This window comes from Seriola lalandi, unplaced genomic scaffold, assembly GCF_002814215.2.
Source record: "Seriola lalandi dorsalis isolate HSWRI2012SDOR001 ecotype SW California unplaced genomic scaffold, Sedor1 jcf7180002054890, whole genome shotgun sequence".
NCBI classification, from domain to species: domain Eukaryota; kingdom Metazoa; phylum Chordata; class Actinopteri; order Carangiformes; family Carangidae; genus Seriola; species Seriola lalandi.
Window position 1 is genome coordinate 866,353 of NW_019525442.1, and position 15,488 is coordinate 881,840.

At 40.1% G+C, this 15,488-nt stretch overlaps 1 protein-coding gene across 1 annotated transcript in view; it reads right to left on the minus strand.

Moving 5' to 3' along the window:
• Positions 1-15,214, minus strand: part of naaladl2 (N-acetylated alpha-linked acidic dipeptidase like 2) — a 367,789-nt gene extending 352,575 nt beyond the window's left edge. Inside the window, exon 1 of the mRNA XM_087180108.1 lies at positions 14,858-15,214. The gene's annotated coding sequence lies outside the window, so the exon portion shown is untranslated. The remainder of the gene's footprint in view (positions 1-14,857) is intronic.
• Positions 15,215-15,488: the final 274 nt, after the last annotated feature.

A 15,488-nucleotide genomic window follows, 5' to 3' on the forward strand; every position in this document is an offset into this window, starting at 1 on the left:
CTTTGCACCTTTGACTTGCTTCCTCCTCATTGCAGCTGGTGTCTGACACTAATGGATATTTTAGTGTTTGCCTGTCAATACCTGGACAATGTAAAACAATCCAATTCAACTGCCCTGCAAAAAATCTGCCTTAAAAAGTCCATACAATTGCTAAATGTCACCACTTGTAATTTATTTGCCAATTCGATAATAGTGACCGAAATGTCTCAGTCATGCATCAGGTTTTGATCCGTCTTTCCTGGTTGGGCCACAGTGACAACAAGGTGATCACTGCGCAACAGCCCAACATTCTGCCCAGCAGTTCTGTTGTTGTGATTCTGACTGCTCTTGAGGGATCCCTGGTCCCCAAGAGGCCTTGTGGCCACAATGAACGAAATTCACTTATTGCCAATAGTGTGAACAGTGCCGTCAAGTCTACAGTACAGTACAGGGAGGCAGAATAACATTCCACGAATATGGCCGTTTGGTGCTGTCAATGAGGGTTAAATCAACCACTGAGATTATTTCTGCCGCCAGTGTAGCTCTGCCTATAAGAAATGTTTGCAGACCGAAAACTACAAAGCACCTAAAGCCACTGGTAAACATAGAGTAAAACAATACTGTACAAACTGCCCCTGTGTGCATGGATTGCACAGAGCAGATTTAATGTTAAGACCAAACTAAAAGTTGACACAGGTTGTGTCAGTTGCATTTGTGGTGTTAGTGGTGCAGCAGAGCAGCTTAAAGCTCCACTCCCTGACCTGTGACTCCCACACTGAGTTACAGGTGCCCACAGCACACCATGTGGCCAGTTGTAGACAGCCTACACACATGCAATTAGCACACAAAGAGCACACTGCTTCCACACGCACACATCTGTGTATGCACACAATTGCACCTATACACAGTGCAATAAATTACACACACACACACACACACAAACACATTCACAACATGATCTCTAGGTATCAACGCAGGCACTGCTGAGTCCACTGACAGTCTAATAAATCTGATGTCAGAGGTCCTGAGCTTTGCAGCAGGACGAACAGAGGCTGGAAGAATACCAAGAAAGAGCAAAGGGAAATAAAAAGAGCAACGTTCTTTAACCTCCAACAGGAAACAATGACCTGTTTTTAGCAGAACACATCTTTTGTCTATGGTATTATTATGCATAATTCCAGCTATAATATCATATGAACACCAAACCCAACCTTGGCTGGCTGGTTTTCCATAAACTAACCAAATTATCAAACAAATGTAGAGTGACTGGCTCGATTTGTGCTTTTCTAAAGCATCACAAGAGATCATTAGGACACTGCATTTAACCATAATCATAATACAGTATTGTTTAGGTGCTGCTCATTGGAACAGCTTCACACAGACATTGTGACTTTATGGTAATTATTATCATCAGCAAGATGAGATATACAAAAATGAACAGGGAGCAAAATGCAACCGTATATGTTAAACACTAGTTACATGATATTAAATCTAGTGTAAACTAAACATTACCTATGATAATTCAACAATTTCATAAGTCAATTTGTTTTGGTGCTGGACAGCTAGGGCAGGTAGAGGGTGTGTCAGTGAAAACACCTGCCTTGCAGCTTGAAAACATGTTGATGAGAGCTGCGAGAAGCCAAAATAATTATAAGTGATAATTATTTGTGGGTTCAGCACTGTTAATGTACGCACTATTTATTTATTAACTCCTTGGTTAATAGCATTGTGAAGATCTCAAATTTGACTTTCTGAAACTTCCCGTTTTTGTTTTTGAAAATGAAGCCTAAGAGCTGAAGCCATGTATGCACTAATGTGAAGTTTTCTGCTAAGCACACACTTGATTGGTGCTCTATCACTGCTAACCCACTGTAACACAACATGTGACTCAAGCTATTTGTCAAGTTAAATAAAAGCAGCAAGAAAAGTCCCCGGGGAGGTAAACTTTTGACATTATTTTGGAGGAACAGTAATAGTATGTGGCATATGAGCGAAAGGCAGGGACACTGACGGAGCTGAAGAGAGAATGGAGAGAAAAAACTGACAAAACATCTGGGTGTCCTGCTGGGCAGATCGTATTGGATTCAGGTTCGAGCAGCCTCATAAAGATGAAAACTCATCTTTAAGTAATGTGGCAAGAAGGGGCACCTTTAGGCCTTTCCTCTTTGTACATAAAGTGAAGCTCAGACTTTTTGGTACAGCTTGTCAGCTTGTCTAATACCCACTTCCTGTTTGTGGCAGGTCTTTTCAACACCGGCGAGGTGAAAACGATTGGTTTTAAAGCGCCACCTCTCAGTTTAAAGAGAAATATCAATTTTCTACCTGCCAGACTTTATTATTCACCCATTCACTTCTGACATGTTATTATTTTATTTTCACATTTTGTCATATATTCATTCACAGAGGTAGTTTGTGTGTGTTTGTGTTGAGTGTAAGTGTGTGTTCTCTAACTTGGCAGTGCAGTTCTGGTATCAAGCAGAACACCACTTACTGCATCTTTTTTTTTTCCCACCACATATCACAAGCAAGTGCCATCTGTGTGTGTGTGTGTGTGTGTGTGTGTGTGTGTGTGTGTGTCTATCATTGAGACCCTACCTGTATGAACCACCTGAACTCAATTCCCAGTTTGTCACAGCATTTCCTGTCACATTGCAAGGGATCAAACTGAACAGAGAAACTGAGAACTAAGCGAGTTCACACTACACTGAGCAGCAGTGATGGTGAAGCCACTCAGTGAAGGTCTAGTTTTATGAGAAACCTCTACTTTCCTACGGAGAGATGTGGACTATACACTGACTTCACCAATACATGCATATGGTGACTTATGACTAATCAATGATCGCCAATCTTTGTGGAGTTAATTTTAATTCCTTTTAAAGGTGCAGTAAACTATACATTTGCTTTGCCTGGAGAAGATCCATGCTTTCACATCAGCTAGTCAAGGTGTTTCATTGTTCCTTACAGACGGGTCTCACTTGAACTATCTAATGGACGAATACAAAGATCACGATTTCTATCAAATTACATTAAACTTTACTGAAAAACTTTCTGAAATTACCTTTATGTACAATGTTAGCATACAGATGTTGTAGGGATAACTGAAAACATTTTATTCACAAAATGTAGGCTGGAATTTTTCCTTGAACTGTCTAAATGGCATTTGACAAATCAAAGTCAGTCAAATTAGTAAAGGTTTTTCTGCACCCACACTAAATGCCACATTTTTTCTTCTTCTTCACAGAAACAAAACTAAAATCATAAAGCCCTGCTCATGGGCTCTAGAGGCTCTGATTTCTTCACAGTAAGTTCATTATTGAAATATGATGTCATCCCCCTTGCTTAAAATTACCCTCTTAGTCAGGAAATATGTACAAGGATTCCTAATGATAAGATAAGATACTTTCTGAATGTGGCCCTAGGTTTGTAGTTTTCATCTCTAAAGGAAAATAATAATCCAGTGAATTATTTTATAATTTTTATTTTATATATATACTGTATAGATATAATTCCCAAATCAATTTTCCTACAATTTCATGCTTCCTGCAACATGTTGGTGACACTCGCACTGTGCTATTTGTAATTATTGATGGACAGCCTTGAGGTAACAACAAATTTATCCAAAAAATTGGCCTCATTGTGGCCTCTTGCTGTGGACCGAAGTGTTGGATGGATAGACGAGGGGACAGACCAGCTAATGCTGCCATAGGCCTTGCTGCTAGTGAAGCTACAAAAGGGACGAATGTCACCTTTCTGTATACAAACAATAGTAAAAAGAACCTTTTTGTTGTGGTCGCACCATATGGATCACCCCAGCAGCAGGCCGTGCTGTGGCCATCAAGGTAAGTGGCCATAAAGAATGAAGGTCACAGCGGTTAACATAATAAAGAAAAGCAGGATGGAAGCTAAGCATGCGGCAGGGAAGACGTGCTAAAAACACACTCCACTGCTTTATTTCTTTGGCAATGCCATCTGCAGGTGATTACAGGCCTGATAAGCAAACATATTTTTTTTTTGTACACCACAGAACTCTTTTGGTTGATACACATACAATGCTACAAGAGAGAATTTCATGTCAAAGACACACACCAAGCATATAGAAATAAATGGTACATACAAATATACAAAGGGGAATATATAGTCATCATAGTTTTTGGACTGTGAAAGACACAGCAGGCTGAAAAAATAGTTAATCCGCCAAATATTAGGTTTAGAAATGCAAATACATTAGGTTTGCAAATACAGAAATTACAACCATACAGGGATACATAGAACACATCCAGACACAAGTGCGCGCACACACACACACAAGTGCACACACACACACACACACACACACACACACACACACACACACACACACACACACACACACACACAAATATCTCGCTTAAACTCCCTTCAGGACTGTCATTACCATCACTGGGTTTATTTATTATGTTCCTCTCAGTGCTGGGAGAAAACTAATGTAGCTGCTTTTCATAAAGTCTCTGTAATGGATCCCTAATGGATTTGTCAAATTGACTAGGGAGGAGAGGAACTGCTTGGAGGGGGGGGTGGTAGGGGGGTGGGGGATTGGACACAAAGTGGTCTTTGATCAGTGTATGTGTGTAAGACTACATGTGTGCATGTGAGTGTAGTGTTTGTATGTACACCACGCTCTGGTTTGTTCGCTCAGTCTTCATGGCATGCTGTCTTAATTTGTCGGCAGCTATCATGAGCCGTTTCCTACAAGAAAACATGGAATCACAAGGCATCACTTTTTACATGGCGTATTTCTCAGCGTTACCTTAATATGGACAAAACTAATGTTAAAAAAAAGATTACAATTTCTCTAAACATGCCATTTTTAAATTTGTAATAATTTACTAGAAGTTAAGTTATTACAGATGAAAGACCGCTTCACATCTTATGACAACCTGCTTGGTGTCAGGGCACGCTGTCACACATGACAGTGCGTGCTGTCACATAGACAAGTGTGGCGTATTTGCAGACTCAGTTCCATTTCCTTTGAAGTATAATTACATGCCTCATCTCAGGGACTGACACCCGGCGCACATCAAGTATCACGTCAAACTTATTCAAACATTTAAAAAAAGAATGCAAAGCTGTTTCTTACTTAAGCAAAGCATTAGGCGAACTATGACAACATACTCTGACACGAATGTGACAATATGCCCTGAAAGGCAGTCCTGCACTTAAAGAATTTAAAAATGTATATTTAAAAGAAGTGATTTAAAGGATGAGTCAGAGTGAGTCAGCCTGACATCTCAGGTAGGTTGTTACAAAGTGTGGGAGGTCTACGCTTGACCTCAGGAATTAAAAGATCAGAAAGATAACTTGGTGTAACTAATGCAAAGCCGCAAAAGTAAAATCTGGAAAAACCAACTGTAAAAACAGAGAGCCAATTATGAGCACAATCTGCCCTCATCTCTTAGCAGGTGAATGCTCCCTCACATCATTCCATTATGTGGTACTTACCTAAAGATTACCTAATTATCTGCCCTGGTTAACTTTTGTTAAATACGAGTACTAGTGTTTCGATCATAGTGAAGATCACAGGGTCATCAACTCAGCTTTGCACAGCCCTAAATTCTTTCATCATCCTTGTATGGACACTTAACTAACCATGCAGCATATTATGAGTTGTTTTGCAGGAAAATACTTTTCCAGTTCTAGGCAAAATGAAGAGAATACAGAGAAGTAAAGGTTGGCCACAACAGTGTAATAATAAGAACCGGCAACAGTAATTACAGTACAGTGTCCAAGCAAAGCATGTTGAACCACAACCTGTCATTTACCAAACGTGTCCAATTCCACACCACAGTAGCTCTGGTTTGTTTCAAGGAAAACTGTGTTTTGGAGGGAAAAAAAAGACTGGTTAAGCATTACAGTTTGATCCTAATTATAATTAAGCAGGTTTGAAAGTCACACTGAACAAAGATGACAACTTTGCTGCAGCTTTGAAACAGCTGACCTTCAACTCTCCCGATCACCGATATGAATCTGAAAAGGTTGATGTTTCTTTTATTTGTCTTCTTCCTGTTGTGACACATTCATAACAAGCATTGCCAAATCGCCTGCAAAGCCCTGCTGTGACAGCCACCGACTTCCTGCTCGAACCCGTGACGCGGGTACATTGAGGAGTACGTTTGACATCTTCGGTTTTTAAATGATTTACGTGATATGTGAGGGGAACATTCAAAATATCCATCTGCTGTCACACACCAACAGTTAATGTTCATATCTTTAACAATGACGTCTTTCCCTAAACATCATGCCATTTGCCCATCACAGACACTGTTGAAAAAAATCCCTTTAATCCTTCCTTAAGTTTGTTCTCGATTCCTACTTTGGATTATTTTACTGCATTTTTGCTAACCTTGAATAATCACTGCATCTCTCATTCACTGCTAACGCCACTGTTGGCCTGTGGAGGCAGCAAATGTGCTACATACTGTTTACTGAGCTCTGTTCAGCTCGTTGTTCAGCTTGTAAAAGGTAGATTACATTGAATGTAATTTCAGTCTTGTAACGTTTACCTGACTGATAACAGTGAAGGTAAAAGTGATCTTACCTGCAGACCTTCACACATTTATGTACATTCACGTATCAAAAGACAAACACAGCTTTGTATATACTAGTTTATGCCTGGAAATACAGATGAAACAACATTCAGATTGAATCATGTTCTGACTCATTGCTTTGTACGCTCATTCTTGCAATCTCTCTCTCTCTCACTCTCTCTCTCGCAGACATGCGCACACACACACTCAAGCGCACAAACACGCAGTCAAACTGAATCAGAAGTAAAGGTCACTGACTGACTGCAAACGTCTGCAAGTCGCTCCGAGATAATGAAACGAACAACTCATTTTGTTTGGTGCCAGCAAACCCAGAAGAATCTCTTGCACAAACCAACACAGAGACCTCAAAATACATAAAATTAACATAAATAAACTAAAATAAATAATTTAGTAAACTTCCACGAAACATCGTCAGCACCATCCCACCACCAGCAGCTCACTTTGTCCATTAACTAAAAGGTCATGCTCACCGGTGTTTTACCAACAAGTCAGTATATTTCGTTTTGCTCCCTTTCACGACTACAGCTTGCAGTGTTAAAGACAGCAATTTACAGCCACGCAGGGAAAAGCAGCAAGAAAGAATATTTCCTTCCGTCTGTCAAGTCAATTTCATACAAGGGGGGAGAGAAAAAAAGTTAATTATTCAGTCAGTTCGGGTAGAAGAGAGATCAAAATCAGACACGTTTTGTAAGGATTAGACTCTGTCTCTCCCTCATTTCCAGGAAATGTTAACTATCTTTCACTAATTATACTAGACTAGAATTTCAAACCACAGGTGTGTCCCCTGCGATAATGGCACAGGAAATTAGCCGCTTTCTTCCACAATCCAGCAATTTCAACAGTGACTATCATAAGGCCAGCAGAGCTGTCGCCTTTACCTGATCCACGATCAGTGCAAACACTGATTGACCTGAAGTCAGGTGTTTTCAAAGTCTGAAACTGTGTTGTACGGATGGCAACTGTCTGTTCATCCGGAGGAGAAACTGACAGTTGCCGTCCATACCAGTCACTGGTATGGTGTATTTGTGCTAGCTGATCGATTGTTGTCAGTTAGTAACTTGTCTGCTAGAATATTTGGGCGGTTATTAAACAGCTTCAGATGGATTTTCAGTAGCTGTCCCGGGGAAAGCAAGAATGATCATCAGATTTGTGGAGATGTAATGGAGATGCATAAAAGGTGGCTAAGTGTAAATAATATATTCAAATGCATCTGGATCCTATATGATTGGGAAGCATTTTATCTGACAAGTGTTAATGGGGCTTATATGGCAGGCTGAAAATGTATTTAATTACAATGTTTTAGGCAAGATTTCATCTACATTTGCAAGGCTGTCATCGAAATAATCCATCATAATATTTTTCTGTCAGAATCACGCTGTGGCAGCCATATACGCGAAATACAGAGAAAAAGGGGGAGTACCTAAAGACAGTGAGTTGGAAACTGTGAACAGGAGAAAAAGACTCAGCTTCAGCTAAAGCAATGACAATCACGTAATCCATAAAAAACAAACTGAGAAAATGTCACAGGAGTGAAAAGAAAATTGACATTTTTGAATTTGAGACAGTTTGATTTTCACTTATCACATTGGGGAACGTAAGAGCCACTTCAATGATATTGTAGTTTTCTTTATTCGCCGCTATGACAATGACTGCTACTTGCAGTATTTGCTTAATTTAACTTATCTGATGAGGGTTTTTGTTTCTCTGAATTGAGATGCAGGGGAGACCAGGCAGCATTATGAATTCATGAGGAGGGTAAAGGTCGGGACCTTGACAACACAGAAAGAACAGAGGTGCAGTTTGATTGTTGCCTGGTCACCATCATCACAGGGCTCATGTAGGAGTATGATAATACGATAAACAAACATCAGAATGAGTACAGAAGCCTCAAAATTTCAACTTTGCTGGTGCTCTAAAACTCACTCTTCTGCGTTCATAAAACAAACAACTTGAAAACCCTATATTCCCAGAGGTATGCATCACTGAGGGTTTTGGCCACATATACTGCTACTGCTGTTGTTTTCTCCCAATCTACGGTGTTATGTTGAGTTTTAATTAGCACAACAAAGGATCAACTGTCCTCCACTGACATCACTCCGGGGACCAACTCAGACGAACGCAACAGCTCTCAAAAGAAAGTGAATTCTTATGGTTCCTGCTGTGTGATATATGAAAGACGCTTCATGTGCATCACGTGCCACACGACAAGAAGCACTTTGAGGTACTTAGTAGGACTTGTAGTTTCCTGGACTGTAACACCTTTCCATCAACTCTATTAGATCTATTGAAATATTATAAATAATCTCAAAGAAAGGAAATTTTAACCTGATTAACCTAACCAAGGAAAAATAAAAAAAGGCATTAGTTTATTCAAGGACTTTAGCCTTATTGTCATTTGTTATTCTTCCACAAACTAAACGTGAAAAAGGTCTTGCAATAAAAACTCCCAAGCAAAAGAAGAAGCAGTGATATTTTCCAATTAGCATTTTGTTTATTTCTTTATTTCATTTCATTTTACTTATTTTTTTGGACATTTTGGAACATTTTAGAAATGATTCTTACTCACTTTCTTTTCATTCATTTTGTCTGTACTGATATAAAAATATAAAGATTAAGTTGTATTTATTACACATTTACATGGTGTAACTATTTTTCCTGGCGATCAGTGGCCTGGTGCAATGACTTCCAGGAGTCCCCACAACTTGCCCTCATTACATTTCTGATTGTTAATGATTTACACAAACAAAAGGTAGTTGGTGGTTATTATTTTGGAACTTTGGAGAGAGAGCCAGGCTAGCTCTTACTTCATACCCAGCATTTTGCCTTTCACTCTCAGAAGCATTTTTCCAAAATGTACAGATTCTCCTCTTTCCAGTTCTTGTTACCCACGTTGTCGGCCTGTAAGAGGGTGTAACCTAGCATATATCTCCTGATACACATTGGAGTCAACTCCGACTTCTGATCAACCAGCATTTGTGCGGGTGCACTAAGTATGTTCTAGTTACCCAAAGCAAACAGTTTACACAGTCACAGTTCTTTCAAAACATAGCACTCACAACAGTCCACATTTTGCTTTCTCGACATATTAACAATGACATAAAAACGTGATTCAACATCTGTCCAGCTGTTCTTTGTCATTATGTTACATTTTGTAACTGCTTCGTGAAAACACAGCTGCTGGAGATTGTGATATACAACTATTCACTCATTGTGAAGCCTTTCAGTTAAAGCTACTTTCTTTTAAAGCACATCTAAACACATACACACACACACACGCACACGCACGCACGCACGCGCGCACACACACACACACACACACACGCACACGCACACGCGCACACACACACACACACACACACACACACACGCACACACACACACACGTACACACACACAGTCTTTCCACAGTGGAAGATGGAACAGCACAATAGTGTCTGTGAAAAATCATGACATTATATTTGGAATGAGCGGTTGCTTTAAATTTTTTCATTCAGCCATTTTTTTGTGGTGCTCTGAATGCCACCATCCAAATGCCATTGAGCGCCGTTGTACTGCAGTGAGCTGTAGCCAATATCTCAACACCTCAACAAAATCACACCAAGACTATTATCTCGTAGAAGAGTAAAAGGAAAAGATATCCCCTGGTTTTTTGGGCCTCAAGACGTGGCCTCACACACACACACACACACACAGACACACACACACACACACACACACACACACACACACACACACACACACATACATGGCCTTGAGGTATCAGCTTGCCTTTGTGCAGAGTGAGTAGTCAGGGCCATCCTTATCAATGCTTGATGATAATAAAGCAGGTGGGATGCTTTTCTCCCACACAGAGAGCTGATAACAAAGAAAGTGCTGGACTGTCTGAGATACCGCTCTGTAGACCAGCCTCCCATCCTCTCCATCCTTCCCTCCCTCCTTCTCTCCCGTCGCCCTCCCCCTCCCGTTCCTCTGTTCCCTTTTGTTGTTTGAGAGACACATCAGATCGTGTTGCAGAAGAAAAAGCGAATTGACGACAGGTGATATCACGTCTGCTCGCAGGTAAGGAATGTCAGATGGTATTAAGAGAGAAAAAAGCTGAGAGAGAAAAGAAGGCTGGGGAAAATCAAAGAGCAGCAGGTTCAAAACAATGCCTGGGAGCTGGAAATATTAATGTACCACTTGTATAAAATTAGCATTTGTAAAGCGCTTTTCAGAAGGGCATATAGGAAAAATGGACATAGATCAAACAAAAACAAAAAAGACGGATATTTTATGATGTCTATGAAAGTAATTTCAACGGTTATGGTTTTAAAAGATGAAACTAAAATATAATACATTATTAAACTCCCAACAGGTCAGTTTGACTTTAAAAAAAATATATAAACCTTAACTGAAAATATCCATACAGCACACCTGAGGAGGTTGGAAAACAGGATCAGAAAGGTCAGGCATCTAATTTAGCTTCCATGCACCATGAGTCCCTCAGTACCACAGGGAGAACTGTGCAGTAAACAACTGAAGATTGACGTGTTTCATTCCACTTGGGTGAAAAATAAGAGATGAGTAAAATTTAAAAACTTTGTTTTTTTTAAATACACGTCACAAAAAACAAGCCCTCACACCTAAACGACCACATAGGTAATTTGTCCCCATCCTAGCATACCAGTAACAGGTGTATCAGACCTTCATTGTCATGGCAATAGTAATAAACACAAGATTAAGGTTGTGGAATGGTCATGGTTTGGTTAGGCTTATGTGCACGAAATGCATAAAACATGGTTGGGTTTAGGAAAACAATGTCGTTTGGCTATGAATAAAAACTTTGTTAAGGTCAGAGGATCTTCGTCAGTTATAATAATCAGCACGCAATAAAGGTTTTCAAATGTCATGGATATAAGAAAATATATCGGTGTCACATGGGAAACAGTTTCCTTTCGTCGGCCCATAACTCCTAACGCTGACTTGGTTGTTTTGTATAGCTAACTTTTTGCTAAAGCCACTAGAGGTAACCTACCAATAAAGCACAACCATGAGTTGTAATAAGCTGCCTTCAGAGACGACCAAGTTTGTGTTGCGGCCCACATCCGACCCCATAACATATTCATTCAACAAATGCATTCTTAGAGCACTTTATCTATTACATTTTCTCTCTCTCATATCTCTCATCTATTACATATCTATAACATTCAGTACTGAATTGAAAGTAGCAGAAACATGTAGAAAGCTCCACAGTCCCTACAGTGACTTATCACAGTGACAAGAGAAAAAATAAATAGATATGAGAGGATTTTTTTTTAAAAGATCATTTAATTTTGAATTTCAAATTCTTAGTTTTTATAAATACATTTAATTACATACAAAATATTAAATTAAAACTGTAGTGTTTTGCTAATGATTTGTCAACCCACTTATAATACCTTCATGGCTCCATAGTGGGCTGCAGCCCACAGGTTGGGAACCAATGTTCTACATAAATGGGGTCAGCCCTTAAATTCTGGGCTGCAGACATACACATGGACCCTCATGGTCATAAGCAAGTGATAAAATGGATATCACACGGACCCCTCAAACTTCCTCATGGTTACACAAATGAGGAAATTATGTAACCGAGCCGAGCTGTAGAATACAATCACTAGACCTAACCTAACTGTAGTCAATTTTACCCTTCAATTATCCATCTCTTCCTCCCATATGTGTAACCTGTGAACTAAAACCAAAAAAACATTGCGCATGAAGCAAAAAAAAAACATTTTTAGCTATGCCATGCAATCTCTGTGTTTCATTCTGCACAGAAGCTGTGAACCAACCAACAGCATGATCCGTAGAGCCCTGATGCTAACATGGCTACAAGCTAACCATATCAAATTATATCCCACAACTTTAGATCTTCGATATTTAGATTAGGTTATTTGCCCACAGCCAGTTCTTCGGTGGATTTGTGTGGCTGCAATGAAATTTCTAAAACAACTGTAAAGCCCACCCACACACATGCACAGAATTCAAATCAATTCTCACAAACGGTTGGCTAACCTTGGACCATTTCTGTTATGATTGTGGAGAGTGAATTTATGGTCAGAGCAAATATCGTTGACCCTCTGTAGTCTTGCAGACACCTGGAGAGTGTGTTCGGTTTAATAAGTGTTTGCGAGGTGAGCTGTGTTTCTTCTTTCAAACTGTCTGCACAGTGTTTTCGTCTCTCTCTCTTTCTAACGGTGTCTTCGTCATCTCGCTCTTGAACTTCTTAAAGCTTTGCTGTCGCATCACAAATCTCCCAGCAACCCCAGCTGGTGACATGGTGGTTCCCCGGAGAATTTGACTGTGCACAAATAATAATAAAAATGTAACAGCCTTACCTGCAAATATAGCTGTATAACATCTTCTGTGGCTCTGGAGGAGCTTTGGCAAGTCTGAGAAAATAACTCTGATGATGTCATCAGGCAGGGATACTCTAAAGAAGAGATGCTTTTGAGTTGCACTATGGGTAATGAAGGATTTTTGGAGTTTGGCCCAAATTAGGTACTAAAACTCTGGACAACTGCATCGATTTTGACTCATCAAATCTGTTTCTTTCAAGTTCTCAAACTTGGAAGTGCACGCTGGATTTTATCTTTATCATTTAAATGGACCATAACAATATTCTACCAAGATGCTTCGTCATGTATTTGGAAGAAAAAACTGAGGTGAACAGTAACATTATTAAACTCTCTCTGGTAAACATGTGTCACAGTTTACAGAACCACTTCCTGTGGTTCCAGCCTACTTGCCGCTGTTGCATTCTTAGTTTTTCTGTGCAATGAATGAAGAATTTTTAGTGACATTATAGTCATCCATTACAAGTACCGCTTCGAAACTATAACTGGAAGATTAACTCCACCAATTTTACACATCAAAGACAACTTCACTAGTCATGGGGAGAGCTACTCGGTGTAAATACAGTTGAATAGTGTCTGTAAGGTTTTGGAGCATAACCCATACTTGGGACCAAAACAAAGTTTCTTGCTAGTCCCCCAACTTTAAAGAAGTTCAATAATAAATCACTAGATCGCCCTAAGTCATATTCCTTCAGACCCTTCAGAGTGACATCCATCATGTAGAATTAGTCCTTTTAGAATATGATATCATTATCCGTGCATCTGCTTTATCATTATTATGATTATACAGTGTATGACATAGTGTTGACTATTACTGAAAAATATGAACTACATCATCTAGTGACGGGTGGTTTAATTTATAACAATCAATCATATTTTACCTGATCATATGTTGTGCATATCTCATCTGAATCCGCAAAGTAAAGGTTAATCTGTAAAGTAAAAAGTGCAATACTTTCTTCTACAAAGTGATGAAATGGAAATATAAAGTCACAGAATGGCTCAAGTAACTTAACATGTGAAGCACAGTTCTTGAGTAAATTACAAAGTTACATTCCAAAAGAGATTACTCTCCAACCTCATGAATAATGACTTCCTAGTCTCTGCGCTTCTTTTATTTTGAGGAATGAGTAATGTTTAAGACCCCCTCCCCCTGCGCCCCTCCTCTATCTGTATCTCTCCCACACACAGAGGGATACAGTTGCTACCTGAAGCCTGCAGCCACAACACCTGTTAAATTACAACCTCCAGCTCTGTGTGTGTACTGTAACACAAAAGTAACACAAAACCGCAGCGGGTAGGCGACATTACTGCAGGTCCTTTAACTCTCTCCATCTGCCCTCCTGTTAATGAATGTTACTCAGGAGGATCCTCTGGAGGGCGGTACACAAATACACTCAGCACACAGTGACAGGGCTGGCTTGGTGTAGTGTGTTGCATGGTAACCAGTGCACCTACACACTCATTATCAGCCCCCGTCACTTGGTTACTTAGGAACCAAATGAAACTGAACTACAATAACCTGCTACACTCTAACCAACAGACTTGGTTTCTGTGGCTACTTTCACACTTTGCTTTTCACCGTCCAGCGCACACTGCATCATGTGTAACATCTGATGTCGAAAACAATAATACTAATGAATGCATTTGAATCAAGCTTCTACTGCTTGTTGAATGAATTATTATTGATTAAACTATTGTTAACTTGTTTACTGGACTCAATCTTACAGCAGCACACGTTCAGGTGAACTGATTAACCTGAATGGCTCTTTAACCAGGGTATGACCAGCGGCATGTAAACACAGGCAGTGATGGATGAAAGAAACTAATAACTCAAATTTGGATAAATCAAGAGAACGCACACACATTCACACACCCATCTCGAGTCCTTCAACTGTAAGCAAAGCGAATTTATACATTTACCTTGCAGAGCTGAGTTGGTTGAATGCCCCCAGTTGTCTCAGTCTGTGTGTGTATGTGTGTCTCAAGGGGGGGGTGGGCAGCACAGGATAAAGGCTGCTCTAATAGCTGCTTCTCTATGCTGCTGCTAGTGCCCACGTTTCTCCAGCTACAACAGTACAGCAGCGAGAGCTGTCTGCCTGTTTACCTGACACTCGAGCAGCCTAATAAACACACTGCGTGGTTATCTGTATGACTGCCTGCCTTCACCTTTCTGACTGTTTGCCCGTCTACAGGAGCTGCCTGCCTTCAGTGCTCACCTTTACACCTGTTAGTCTATGCTGGCTGGCTTTTAGTTCAACTGTCTGCCTGTATGCTAGCTTCTCTCACTCCCTCTGTGTACTGACATTAGCATAGTCCTTCCTCCTCTCTTACCTGCACTCATCTGACCTGTTTGGCAGTGTGTTGTGTGTGTGTGTGTGTGTGTGTGTGTGTGTGTGTGTGTGGGTGTGTGTGTGTGTGGTATTTGTGATTGTCACTGGTCTCTTCTTCTGTGCTGTAATTCACTATACATGTAAGTGTTTGAGAGGCTAATGATATGCATAGACTGTACAACATGTCCTGCTCCTGTATTGTTACCAATATCATGCTGAGT